We start from the raw sequence: 14,213 nt of genomic DNA on the forward strand, positions 1-14,213 counted from the left end.
ATTGCTTTGTCGCATTGGCGACTCATATTCATCCTGGAGTCAATCCTGACTCCAAGATCCCTCTCTGCCTCTGTGCTGCTGAGAGGGTCAGCCCCTAACCTATAACCATAATGCTGGTTTCCTCTCCCCAGGTGCAGGTTTGGAGAAGATACCAAGCTTAGGTGAGGTTCTCTGCTCGGATAACAGTTGAAATGAAGATTGTTTTGATCCTGGATGTTCTTTTATATCTTTCAATACTTATAATGGCCACAGATAGTCAATGGACTCTGAATCAGAATTCCTAAAATGTTATTCTTCCCTCACTGTGCAATATTGGTTAACTGACTTAATCGTTTTTAATGGTAGTTTTCCCACCTATAAAATGGAAAGAATGATTCCTATTAAGCTATGTCACAAAGGCTTTGAAGATGTTAATTATTACACTGCCCAGTATGAAGTGGAGAGTAGCATTTTGTAATTTGCTACCATGTTAGAAAGAAATCAGGGATTGATTCTGTAACATGTAGCAGAAGTAGCCCCTTACCTTCAATAGAATTATTTCAGAGGGAGTAAGGATTTATTCACAACTGCAATATAACAAGGGACAAGGAAGCAAGTGTACGTTCTACAAAAAGGAATCTCAGATACACAAATGCAACAATCTGTCCCTAATCTTCCCCCTAAAAAGGCCTCCCTCCCTGTAGCAACTACAAGGATCACTACAAGACTTTATCATTTCTCTTTTCCCTAACTCTCAGTAATGCTCATATTACCTTTGTTCATAGCTCCATATTTCTTTGAGCAACTGATCAACTTATGTCCATCCTGTTGACTTTATAATGACAGACTACAACATGAAAAGTAGGGTGTCAGCTAGCACAGCTAGTTTTTAAAACCTATGTAATGGCTGCTTTCATTTTATTGGAGATTCTGTCTGAATGTCCTGTGGATCATCCACACACAGACATCACTTGTCTTTAAAAAGACCCTACTACTCCATCTTATTTCAAGTTTGCCGTAGTGGATTGTATGGCACTGAATGATTTTTCTTTAACTCCAGTACTCTTCCTGTTCCCTCTTTCCCCGCTTCTTTAAAACTTTCAAAAACAGGAGTGCTTCTGTTGCATTCACTGGGCACATCTTGATTAGTGCGTACGTGAAAGGGTACACGTTTCCCATGGGACAAATAGCAATGTCATATATTTGTGCCACTGCTATTTGTCCCCAGAAATGCCCCTGCATATGGCACATGGCAAACTGACTCTGATGTGGTAGGGGAGGCTGGTGTCAGCAGCCTTCCTGAGGTCCTGGCGGGGATCTGGGAGCCTCCCGGCACAGCAGCAGTGCTAAGCCAGCTGCTTCAAGTCTGGCCAGCAGCCAGACCATGGCTCTGGCTAGCCAGGCTCTGTTTCTGGTGGCATATGTTGCTGCCACATGCTCTGCACCACTTTTTTTAGTGGTGGGTTTTTTTGACACTAGGATCTCCTGGTGTCAAAAAAACCCTTCCAGGCTGATAATTAGTAGCACAGAGAACAGGTGCACATGTGCCACAAACCTCAGATGTACACTCATCTGGATAAGCCCATTGGATTTAAATCAGCTGTTTTGGGTAGTAGTGTAGTCTCATCTGTACAGAGCTTAGCATAGAATACAAAACCAGACTGAGAAGCTGAGAAAATACTCTGGGTATCTTGCACTGACAGTCTGTACTACTGAGATCTGTACTACTAAAGAACCTGATCTAAACACTAGAAATACATTAGTTCTTAATTTGATATGGGTTACTGGCACCTACAGGGAAAAAAAAATCAATACAAATTATTACAAAAAATAAAAAAATAGCCTGTATCATGCTGCATCACTATACTGAGTCATGTTTATAATTATAGCTCTCAGATGCCACCACCTAATAATTCAGCATTCAAATAGCTCCACTTATGGAATTTTTCCCTACTGTAACAAGGGAGAGAAAGACTCAGAGCACTGGGAATTGTATATGGAACCTCTTACTTATGAGTTGTTGGCTGGTTTAAAATGCTCTAATAGATTTGCAGCTATCCATAATGCAGCCACATTAGTGTTACAGCTCAAACAGATTTACTTCCATATTGACTGAGAAACCGAAGGAGTTTGGGAAACTGAACTAACCTCTCTCCCTACAGATGATTCCTTCTAGTACGGATCACTATCAAGGTAACTTGACAGGGCAAAAGTCAGTACAGATTTTTTTTTGTTGAACATATTCTGAGAACACATTCAGAATTACAGCCTCCAGGGCTAAGTATGCAGCAGCTCACAAAAACAACCTATAAAAGAAATAAAATGGACAGCCAAGTGGAAGTAGTGGACATCTAATGTAGTGCTGGAGACACTTGAAGGTCTTTCCATTTTGGAAGGAGAATAAGGGCAACAAACATGAAGTTCCTCAAAGTCCAATGGCCTCTCCTCTAACTTAACTCTGGTATAAACTACCAGTACAACTGTGGCTGTCGGTCAAGCTACTAATGTATAGGGCTGATATCAGAGAAGAGTATGGTTCTAAATCCTAATCATATGCCAACTTTCCCTGATTTCCTAATAATAGGAAGTATCCATTCTTCAGTTACTATAAATAGTCAGTCCCAATCTAATTTGCTTTCAGAAAGAAAATCAGACTATAATTAGGGAACATTTCCAGAATATCTTTATATTGAAGTCAGCCAGATAATTTCATACTCAACGATTTCTAACTGATTTAACCATAAAGCAGAAGCCTTTTGTTCAAAGGAGAAGGATAAAATTCTATATTTCGTACATACACAAAGAGAGAGGGAGACGACCAGAGGGGAAAAAAGGGAAGAGAAAGGAAGCAAGGCAAAACAGTTTAGCTCTCAAAATGCAGGCTTCATGCAGATATCATAGGGCCAATAAAACGGTGAATGTTGAAAATAAAGCCAGTATTTAAGCAGCGAAAAGAACAAATTAATTGAGGAATGATTTATTTATAATAGGTAGAATTTAGCTGCACCTCAGAGTGGCAGACGGAGGGTATACATTGCCAGGGTGGAAGAACATTTCTGGGAAGAGCAAGTCATTTATGTTCTACAGAAGGGGGCCCGACCAGCAGTGGAATACAGCAAGTCGTAAGGAACTGTTGTTCAGAACAAACAAACAGCATCTACATCTCTGTGGTGCACTTGTTCAGCAGGAAATATTGGACACAGTACTGAAATCAAGCGTGGCTTTTTTTTTTTTTTCTTTTTTTTTGGTTTGCCAGCTTGTGCTAGGTGCAACAACCAAGGAAACCTATAGCATTGTAGGGAAGTGTAAATCAGCATAGAATTTAGCCCTAAAACGTTGTTTTCACCAACAGTGCTATCGTCTTCTTGGATCAGATTAATCCCTGCAGTACTGCCAATACACTGGTAAAGAGGAGGTAGCTTTCCCCATCCTTTTCAGCTGCACCAGGTGTTTGTACCAATCCTGCAGTGGCCCCTATGATTCATGGAAGAGGTAAAGAATCAACTCCTTCCTCCTTTTACCTGGCACCTCCTCCTTCAGTCTCATCCCTTATTGTCCCCTGGGCAGGGGGCTCGTGTGTATATCTAGTATTTCTAGCTAGAAGTCTGGAAGTCTGGAGTCTGGAAGAAAGGTTTAAATTAACCATGCAGTGTATTTTCCTGAGAGTGAAGAAAGATGCTTTAATGTGGAAAATGCCTTTTCAAAAAGGGCCTTCTGGACAGCATTGAGTCTTGACCAGTTATTTATGTGGATAAACAGTCCAGGTGATGTTGGACACATGTTAGCTTTCAGGTTTCCAAGATCACCTATCAAGCCAGTTCTGGGTACTAAGTCAAGTTTTCCTTTCCTGTTTCTTTCTTTTTACTATAGAAAGTAAGAAGTAGGGTGCTTTTTTGTCGGTGAAAACCAAAATAGTATACAAAATACAGCCAGGGAAAAAATAGAACTTAGTCTGAAGCCACATCTTCATGTCAGAAAGGAAAGCTTTTGGCTCTTATTGTAAGCAATCCTTTGAAGACCTGGAGAGAGGCCTTGATCTCAGCAGGAGATCATTGTTATCTGCCATTATAAAGCAGTTTCTGCTAGTGAGCCTAATGGTTATTTTGAGCTCTGCTTTGAAGACAATGTTATTTAATTCCACCCCCCATACATATGCACCCAAACACATTCACATACGTACATACTTTTTATGTTGATCTTATGTTAAAATAAAAAGGGACAATCATATAAAAGACTGAATGTCTTCTTCAAACACTAGAATATCACAGACTGTCCATCATCCTTACCTGAGAGCATAAAGAGGAATTTGCATATGGTACTTTGTTCAAAGGCCAAGTTAAAAAAACTCCCAAAAACCCAAAAAACATTCTAGACTAAGACTGAGTTGGACTGCTGCTTTTTGCTATGCTTATACACCATACTTCACTTATTTTAGGAATTGCCTACAATTAGCTGGATTCACTGAGGTCCCCTCTACATGTTTCATGTATTGCACAATTAACTGGTTAATCGCACAATTATCTTGAGACCAGCTACACATGCAAAGTCACTATCACATGAGAGATAGCTCCAACGAGCTATAATGTTAGACCTCAAAAATGTGTACTAACTTGATAGTTGGTTGCTACTGAACTTTAATTTGCATGTGTAATAGTGTCTCCCCTGCAGTTGGAAGCTCGTCAGCTGACAAGGCTCCCAGTTGCATGGGTGCACCATGCCCAGCCATGACTGCAAGTCCCACAGCTTCTGAGGACTCTCAGCCCCAGCAGCTGTAGATGCTGGTTCTCTGCAGTGTGCTTCCATCAGGTGGTAGAATTGCCACTGGAATGATCTCCCAGTTCTAGGGGTGTATGAAACCCTCAGGGCTAGAGGACTGCCACAGGGGTGATCTCCCCCATCCTGGAGTGATCCTCCAGCCCTGGGGTTTCCTGAACCCTGTAGGGAGATGAATGCAGTGGTGATCCTCTGGCCCCAGGGGTTTCATGCACCCCTGAGTAGGAGGGATTGCAATCTCCCAGTACATGGGGCACCCCTACAGCTGGGATCCCTTTAATGGGGGGGCATGGGGCTCCCAGTTACAGAAGTCTACTTCTGGCCAATGCAGGGGGAGCTCAGGATTGGGCTCCCCTTGCACTGGCTAAAAGGCACGATGGGATCTAACACATGATCCCACAAACACGTCTCCTGCTGTGCATGTGATCTTATCACACCTTTACCTGCATGTGTAGAGGGGACCAAATACTAATCTGTGCCTTAGACATCATGTTAACTTGATTTCATACATAGCACTAACTTGACTGTAATTCCTGACTGATTCTTTATGCTTATGAAGACAAAGCACTAATGCTACTAGCTAGGATATGTATATTGGAGGAGGTGCTTCCCTGCATATAGCTCTAACAATATACCTCAATCTGGCCTACAATAGCCCTCTTCAGAATGAAGCCTACTATCTGGCCTGTCTCTAGTGAAGTTGTGATGTGGAAATATCCATTTCATATTAAAACAAGCCTAAGTAACATTTTGTCAGTGCAACTGATTCTCCCAAAGTGGACTCATCATTAGCAACATCATGGTAAAGGATGAGAGAGTAGATGCTGTGACTGCACTGGTGATTTTTTTATGATAATTTTTGCAAGGCCTTATGAATATTCAAGCTCTGCTTTGAAGACCATTTATATCATTACGGCAGCTGCTCATAAAATTCAGCTGGCTAAGGTCTAACTTACATAAAACAGAACGGATGCTGGTAAGAAACGGGAGATAATTTGAGTAATTTGCTCATAGAATTCTGTGGCCTCAGGAAATTCTGTTTGTATGCAATTTGGTTTGGGTCTAGATCAGGCTCAACCCCAACTTTTTCAAAGTTTCCTGTGACCCGGGAATACAAAGAAACTTGTGGAAAAACCATGATACTGTGTTTCCTAAATGACCTGGGCTCCCAAAGCTCTGCAGTTGCTCAATAAAACCTATAAGCACTCACTTCCTAGTTCTGTGATAATACTCCAGGAAATGAAGCACAGTTCCATCTGGAGCCTTGCCTTGTTTCTAGCAAGTCTTTGCTAAACCCAAGACAATTCAGAAGAACAAGTTCAGGTTCAACAAACTGTCATTTTCTAGGCAACCTTGTTTCATTAGAATTTTTCCAGCCAGCTCTCAGACCTAACCCTTTTTTCAAAGATATCTGTCCTCCAGCTGGAAAAGTAGCATTGTAATAAAACACAGAAATGGGACTCAGCAGACCTCAGATTTGCTCTTAGCGTTGCCACTTATTTACTCAATCTCTTTAGGACAAGTCACTTTGCTTCTATATTGACTCAGTGTGTATAGAAAAAAAATATGATACTTGTCACCATCTTTTCTTTAACAGTTTTGAGATTGATTGGTAAGATTTATTATGTTAGAGACAGGTGGTATTGTAGGTGGTGGTGTTCTTATAGTGCTTGACAAACAACATAGTAAGGCCTTCTGTACCAGTTGTACCTTTGATTTTATTGATGACTTCACCACCAAGATATTCCTGTCCATCCCTTTCAGACAAAACCATTCCCATGCCCTATACACAGGGCTGACAGTCACGTCAGTCTCCAGCTCATGCTTTGGCACCTCCTGTGTACCTCATCATACAAGTGCTCAAGTTTTTCCATCAGCTCCCTATTCACTACCACATGCACAGCCTGTAAGGGGAGATTTTGAAAAACACACAGCATAGTCAAGTACCTAACTCCCATCGGCATTCAAAGAGCAGTGGATGTCTCACACCCACTCCTTCCCCCTGCCCCTTCATTTATGCCATTGTAAGTCTTCCCTTTGGAAGACTAGGAGAAGGAGAAAGCTGTCTTACAAAGTACCTTTCCTTTTCCTATCTTCAGAACTACTGCAATCCTGTCTACCCATCAAGCTGATGGGAGCCCAGAATTTTTGTCCTGCTCTTTACATAGCCTAGTGAAACATTGTCTTGCAGAAGCCAGCTCATAAAATAAGCATAATGTGGGAACACACAAGACAGAAACAAAGAAACACCGTTAAACAAAAGTAAAAATCTCTGGAGTTTTGACTGAATTCTGTTAGTGGCAGCATGTGAAAAAAATGTGACTGGTGCTGTATAAATGCCATAAGTAAAAAAAAAGAGACAATATCTTAACCAATGCTCAGGACAGAGTACAGAATTCATAATGCCTTTGTATTTTTTACATTTACTACACAAATATGCTCAGAGAAATATTATGCAGCTAGTAAGCCCACTTCAAACTAAAGCTACACCAAATGTGCTAACATTATTCACATTTATGCCCATGAGTGCTGGAGTAGGCTACAATAAGCAGCGATCATCAATCATTATTCCTACACACACAGAAACCTGCACTCCTTCTAAGCAAATCATTTTTGGATAAATCAAAGCAAAAACAATCCCAAGACAAGTTTCACAACAATTATGTTAGGAGAAAAACAGCTAAGCAAGGATGTAAATGCAGTACATGGATTGTTCACTTTAAATCATTTAACATAGTTAAAAAATAAAAAAGGAAATGCTAAGAGATTCAGTGAGGAACAATCTCTCCTACACAGCATCACTCAGGCTTTAAAGGGCTTGTCCTTCAATCATCTAATTAGAGCTAGAAGGATATTGCTGATGATTATATTTGGCACTTTCATCCAAGGATCTCCAAGTACCACAGAAACGTGAATCTATTGCAGTTACAAACCTCAGCACTGTTACATAGGTAACTATAAGCATCATTATTATTACAGGCATTAAAAGTTACCCACAGAAATAATGGGATGGTACTTGTATAACAATACAACCTCAGTTAGCCAAAGGTTGCAAAGGACAGCTCATGTCTTTGGATAATCTGAAGAAGCAGCCAGCAGGCTTTCAAGTCTACTCTTAGGATTCCCAAACACAGACTTCAGTGACATCTGGCTTGTTCTCCCCGTAGAGTGAGTGAATGGCAGCTCAGAGATGCTTAGAAATCCTCATTTTGTTTACAGCTCTCTCATTTGTGGGATGTCTTAAAAAGCAAACTTTCTGATGAAACACAAAGCAGGAAGAGAAAAGGCCAACAGAGCATTTCAGACACATTACTGAAGCTAGTGCAAAGGCTCAGCACTACCATGGATAAGGAACATCACACACAGCATCCACCTACCCCTTCATTCACTTGTCCTTTTTCCTGTGGTCATTTCTGAAAAAAAATGTTTGATCATTAAATCTTTCTAAGGCTACTAATAAACTGACGAGACATTCCGCAAGGGCTGGGGTTAAATAATATACTATGTATTGACACAAAAATATTGTAGAAGTTGACAGTTTGGATGATTAGCATGAAGAGATGACCAAATTAGTTACCCTGTTTACTCAAATCTAAGATTACTCTGAATATAAGATGACCCCCCATAATTAAATTCTATATATGGAAAATGTATAAGTTTGTTATAATTTTCCAGGTATAGAATATAATTATTACAGGTTTGCCTTGAATTTTCTCCCTTCCACTGCTATGGCAGGGAAAATAAACGGGTGGGTGAGGTGCACCCTCCCCACCTTGATTTCTGCTCACAACTTCCCTCTGCAGGACCTTCCCCCTCCCTTACTGTCAAGTCTGTTCTCTCTGAGCACATAGAAGTGAGGGGCAAATATAAAGACAATGACTTTGTACTATGGGTACCCATAGACTTAATTCATCCAAAATCATTGCAAGCTGTGTTTTTTTAAACCGCAGCAAGCTGTAGCACAATTTTTTTTTGTAATAACTATGCATGATATTAATCCAAAACCAATCGGCTCTATGATTTAGCATATAGCCCACTGGGCTGGGCCCCAGGAAAGTCAACAGCATTTCATGGTGAACCCATAGCTCAGCATTGCTCAGTATGTGTGTGTACTCCAGATACCCCCACACAAAGGATCCATGTGATAATTAGCTCCCACTTATGACTGGAACTGGGTGTTTTTGTCATGAGTCCTGGAATCCTCCAAAAATTACATGCAGATGAGATATAGGGCAACTGTGTCCTGCTTCACCTCATGGAGGGTGGGGCTGAACTAAGCATATGTGACAGGCTAAGAGAGGGAGTGACAGAGGGATTCTGGGGCCCCATTTGGTGATGTTTGCAGGGGCTGAAGACCAGGAAGAAGAAACCAGATAATGAGGGAGGAGAGTTGGAGAAAAAGCTGGAGAGCAGTTTCCTGCCACTAATGCCTCTGGGCTCCAGCCCAGTGTGAAGATCAGAAGGCAGGAAGCAGCAAGGAGGCAGAAATATGCAAGGCTTCCTAAATGCAAAAGCAATCCACCATCTTGCAAAGGCTACAGGAATGAGAGTGAGGGTGGGGGAGGACTCAGCTATCCCAAGCAGTAGCACAGACAAACCTTAAAGGTGCACTCAGCTCAAAGCAAGCATGGATTAACCTTAAAGGAACATGCACACTGTAAGCGAATGAGTTAATTTAACCAAATTACTCACATTACTGGTGGGATTTGTTGAGTGCTAGCCTCAGGGTCCCTACAAGTCTTTCAACTAAGGTTTTTCTCAGCATGGTCTGCCCTCTCTTTTCTGCCACAACTTGATGTACCAAAAAAAGAAGGGAGGCTTGCTGGCCTAGAATGCTGTTAACTTTTGGCTATGAGTTTGGTTCTGTATGGGTTTTGTTCTGTATGAATTATCATACATGTATTATGTACAGATATTATCATATGCCCTCTGCTTTCTGGGAGGGGACAGCTTATTCGTCCCCAGCAGTGGGGGTCCCTGTCTCAGGTATAACTCCTGTTTATCCTTAATATTATTCTCAGGTTGGCTGCAGGACAATTGGTTTCGAGATTCTCATGGATTTTGAGTCCTACAACACCATCACTCATGGCTAGTTGTCTTCAGGCTCTGCTGATTTTACTGGATCAAGTAACCAGTGGCCTTCTGATCGCTGCCATGGCATCTTTTTTTCTTCTGGATTCAGGTAAGTAGAGAGACTCCTCTGAGCCTCAAAGAGAGAGCGTTTCCTACTCTCCTCCTTTGCCCCTGCTGGGGCATGGTCCAAGCATTTTTGTCTTTTTAAACCTTCTGGCTCTCTCCCTGTCTTCTTCCCTCTCCTGCAGCCATTGCCTAGTGTGTTTTTATACTGCTCTCCATCACATGCCCAGCCTATGGGAACTGACAGGAGCTGGTAAATCACAGTGTCTGCAATCTTACCACATCCTGTTCTTTCCCTTCTTGTCTGCAGAGAGGTAAGTGTTCGTGCTTGGGGCAGCATCCCCAGCACTCCTTATGGTCTTTGGGGTCCTTTTCCCAGGGACCCAGAATGTCTTTGGGGCAGGCAGCTTGATCTTTGCTGCCACACACTCATTTTAAAACAAGAATAAATGGCATTGACAATAGTTTCACTTAACTTTGGTAGTATCTTAACAAGGAAAAGATGGGAACAGATTGAACCAGTGTTGAACCAAGTAACAGCAGATATAATCTGCCTACAAGAATGTGGTATACCGGGGAGAGGGATTATAAACACTCTGAGAAAAGGTGGAGATGGGGACTGTCTTGGTGGTCAGAGGCAAATGAGAACAAAGCAGCTGGGTTAGCAATATTATTCAACCCAGAGATGAGAGCAAAGCAGGCAGAAGAGGTCATCAGGGGCAGATTGCAATGAATGATACTATCAACTGGGGGAACATAATTAGAAATGTATAAGCACTATTGGGGACAGGAGGGGGGCAGGGAATGCTATTTATTTCTTTATTTAAATTTTATAACTAACTGAGGCAGGCAACAGAAAAGGGGAAGGAGAAAATGAAGGTTTAGAAAACCCACCCAGACTGTTAACAAACATAATAAAAAAAAGTGTGTCTCTCAGAGATGTATAGGCAGGGAAGAAAGTTTTCACTAGAACAGACCTCAGTGGAAAGAAAATCAAGAAGTGACTTTGTATTTGTATCAAAAGAAATAAGGATAAGGAAGAAAGAAACTGTACATGTGGCTTTTAGTGATCACCAGATGCTAAAGGTGGAAATGAGTCTTGGTAAGAGTCCCATGAGAGGGAAGGGGCTGTGGAAGTTAAATGTGCAGCTGTTACAAGATGAAGAGATATGTCAAGCATACATGAGACAGTACAAGGGGTAGGAAACACTGAAGGAATACTTTGGGAGTACCAGAAAATGGTGGATGATGATGAAGAAGAGGACAGGAAAATTTTTCAAGGACAGAAGGCCAAAGACGTGTGGGGAAAAGAACAAAAAAGCTGAGAGAGCTGCAAAGAAAGATGCAGGAGCTGCTAAAGGAAGCCACAGAAGGAAGACAGGTATGAGAAGAGCTAGAAGAAACAAGGCAAGGGATAGAAACCTGGTTTAAAAGAAAGACAGGCACCCTGAGGGGGGAGAAAATGAAAAGTAGCCCCAATACTTCTTTAGTCACAGCAAGAGGAGAGCTTAAAGCAGTGTGGGAAGGTGGCAGTGCCTGAGTGGGAAAACACAAGATGTTGGAGGTGACAAGATTTTATGAAGAGCTATAGACAAAGAAAAAAAACAAACAAACAGGAAGACAATGAAGGATTTCTTGTAAGAGATCAAAGCTTAAAGGAAGTGGAGGAGTGTTTAAAAACCTTGAGGGAAATCACCAGGAGCAGATGGACTGCCTCTGGAATGTTATGTGAAGTTTTAGGCATGCCAAAGGGATATAGTGGAAGTTTTCAAGGAAATAATGGAAACAGAACAGCAGAAGCAGGAAAAGATTTTACAAGCATTGTGATCTTACTCTTCAAGAAAGGGGAGAAGAAACTCCTGAAAAACTGGAGACAGATAACTGTCCTTAATATGGACTGTAAGTCAATGATCAAGATGCTGGCTTTGAGGAGGAGGAAAAACCTTCAGAAGATAATACATAAGACCAGGTATGCACAGAAACAGGTAGACAGACCTCCAAAATGATCAGAGTGTCCCATATTCAAGACAGGATAACAAACACAGTTCTAGCAACCCTAGATTTAGAAAAAGCATATGACAGTAGATCATGACGACATATTCAAGGTGCTAGAAAAAATGGGGTTCCCAGAGAAATATCTGTGTTAGATAAGGTTATTGTGTAGAGGAGCAGAGAGTCAAGTCCAAGTTAATGGGCACCTAAGCAGGGCCTTTGAAATTTATAGAGGGGTTAGACAAGGGTGCCCCCTGTCACCACTACTATTTGTGTGTGACATGGAACCATTAGTACAAAAAATATGAAAAGATAAAGTCATAAGCAGAGTAAAGATACTGGGAAGGGGACAGGTAAAATGTATAATATGCATAGATGATATACATGTAGCAGTTAGAGATAAACTTTCAATGGATAGGGTACTAAAACATATATCAGAGTATAGAGAAGCAACAGGGGCTAAACTAAATAGATCAAAAACCAATATAAGGGGAGTGGGGAACTGGAGGAACTTGAAGAAGCTGGGCCTTCAAATAACAGAAAGAGCAATCACAGTGCTAGGGATCCCAAGGGACACTGAAGGAAAAGGAAATACAGCATGGAAAAAGGTGATAGCAAGGCCATGGCAAATACTTTGGTTATGGTCCAGAAGGACACTGGCCTTTGCCAGAAAAGTGGCAGTGGTGAAGGCTATAATACTGATGATTATTCTATTGGAACTGTATTCTCACTAATGTGGCAACACAGAGCAAAAGTGCAGAGGGAAATGTGTGTTCTTCTGCAATGCCAAAAGAGAAAGGTTGGCTAGATGGGGGTTGCCAGACTTGGGACTTTTCATCTATGTGAAATATGTGTGATATGCAAAGTAATAATAGAGGGAGCAGGAAAAACAGGGAAATCACTGGATTTCACACAGCTGCAATCTATTTTGAAAGAAATGGGAAGTGTATTAGACCTCTTTGAAGAATCCATGGCTGTGGCAACCTCCGATTCATTACATCAGGATGGAAGGAGGTATAAAATAGAGAAGGTAGGGCTGGAGGTCCTGAGGGATAACAAGACATTGATGTAAGTGGTAAAGGAGAGAGAGAATGGTACCAGTGAAAAACTTCACAGATGGGCAAGTGAAGAAGGTATGGGGAGTGGTGGTGGGTAAAGATATAAAAGGTGAACATGCTGACCTAGCATGGATGGTTGTAAGAAATATTTTGCCAGTGACAGAAGTGTAACACAGATGGGGCTTGGCAAGCTCAGCAAGGTGCCCAAGGGAGAGGTGTGGGGAAGAAGAAAAAGTGGTACATGTTTTGGGAGTGAACATATGCAAAGTGGGTATGGGAAAGGGTCCACCACTTTGCGAGTCTCACCAAAATAAACCTTAGCACAGATATGGTACTATATGGATTCATACCAAAGGGACTAGAGAAAACATTATTCAGGACTTCATTAGTGTAAAACTAGTTTATGGCAAGTAAGAAACCTCTAGGTGTTTAAGGAGTTGGCTTTGCTGAAAGAGAGTGCCTGAAGCTGGAGTTGCATGAACTTCATGAAATATTACATCAGTCAAGACAAGGAAGAGATCAAAGAGGAAGAGGCAGACAAGAAGTGGAGGGAAAAGGACTGGACACACTTGTTTTGCTAAACTAACAGAGAGGACTAATGGGAGGGGAGGAGAATTTCAGGTGGTTACTGAGATAATGGTTTTTCATAGGGTTCTCTATGAAGAAAAATATTTCTGTAAGGGTTTGTTTTTTGTGGGAAGCTGATGCATGTTGTTTAAGGGTTCAAAAATGCAGTAGGGCTGTGCGAAGCTTCAGTTGCTGATTCAATTTGGAGGAGATTCAGCCCAATTTGGAGGCTGAATCTCTGAATCCGAATCAAATTCAGAGACCAATAAAAATTTCATAGACATTCAGGCTGGAAGGGACCTCAGAGGATCACTGAGTCCAGTCCCTGCCCCAGGGGCAGGAAGTCAGCAGGGATCATAAGATCCCAGCAAGATAGACATCTAAGTGTGTCTTGAAGGTGTTCAAAGTGGGTGCTTGAACCACCTCCGGCGGCAGTCTATTCCAAACCTGGGGGGCTCGGACAGTAAAGAAGTTCTTCCTTATGTCCAGCCTGAACTGGTCGCGGAGGAGTTTGTGACCATTCAATCTTGTCATCCCTTGTGGCACTCTAGTGAACAGATATTCCCCCAGATCCTGGTGAATACCTTTGATAGGTGGCCACCAGATCGCCCCTGAGCCTGTGCTTTTCCAGGCTGAAGAGGCCCATGGCTCTCAGCCTGTCATCATAAGGTCTGTTTTCCTGACCTCTGATCATGCACGTGGCTCTCC

General features: G+C 41.8%; 1 long non-coding RNA gene across 1 annotated transcript in view; it reads left to right on the forward strand.

Annotated features, from left to right (window-relative positions):
- LOC109323748 overlaps positions 1-14,213 on the forward strand; it is an 89,664-nt gene that overhangs the window by 62,493 nt on the left and 12,958 nt on the right. The window contains exon 3 of the long non-coding RNA XR_002104740.1: positions 9,774-9,934. This is a non-coding gene — a long non-coding RNA (uncharacterized LOC109323748). The remainder of the gene's footprint in view (positions 1-9,773; positions 9,935-14,213) is intronic.

The sequence above is a fragment of the Crocodylus porosus genome, unplaced genomic scaffold (assembly GCF_001723895.1).
Source record: "Crocodylus porosus isolate Cpor-Errol unplaced genomic scaffold, CroPor_comp1, whole genome shotgun sequence".
Classification (NCBI taxonomy): domain Eukaryota; kingdom Metazoa; phylum Chordata; order Crocodylia; family Crocodylidae; genus Crocodylus; species Crocodylus porosus.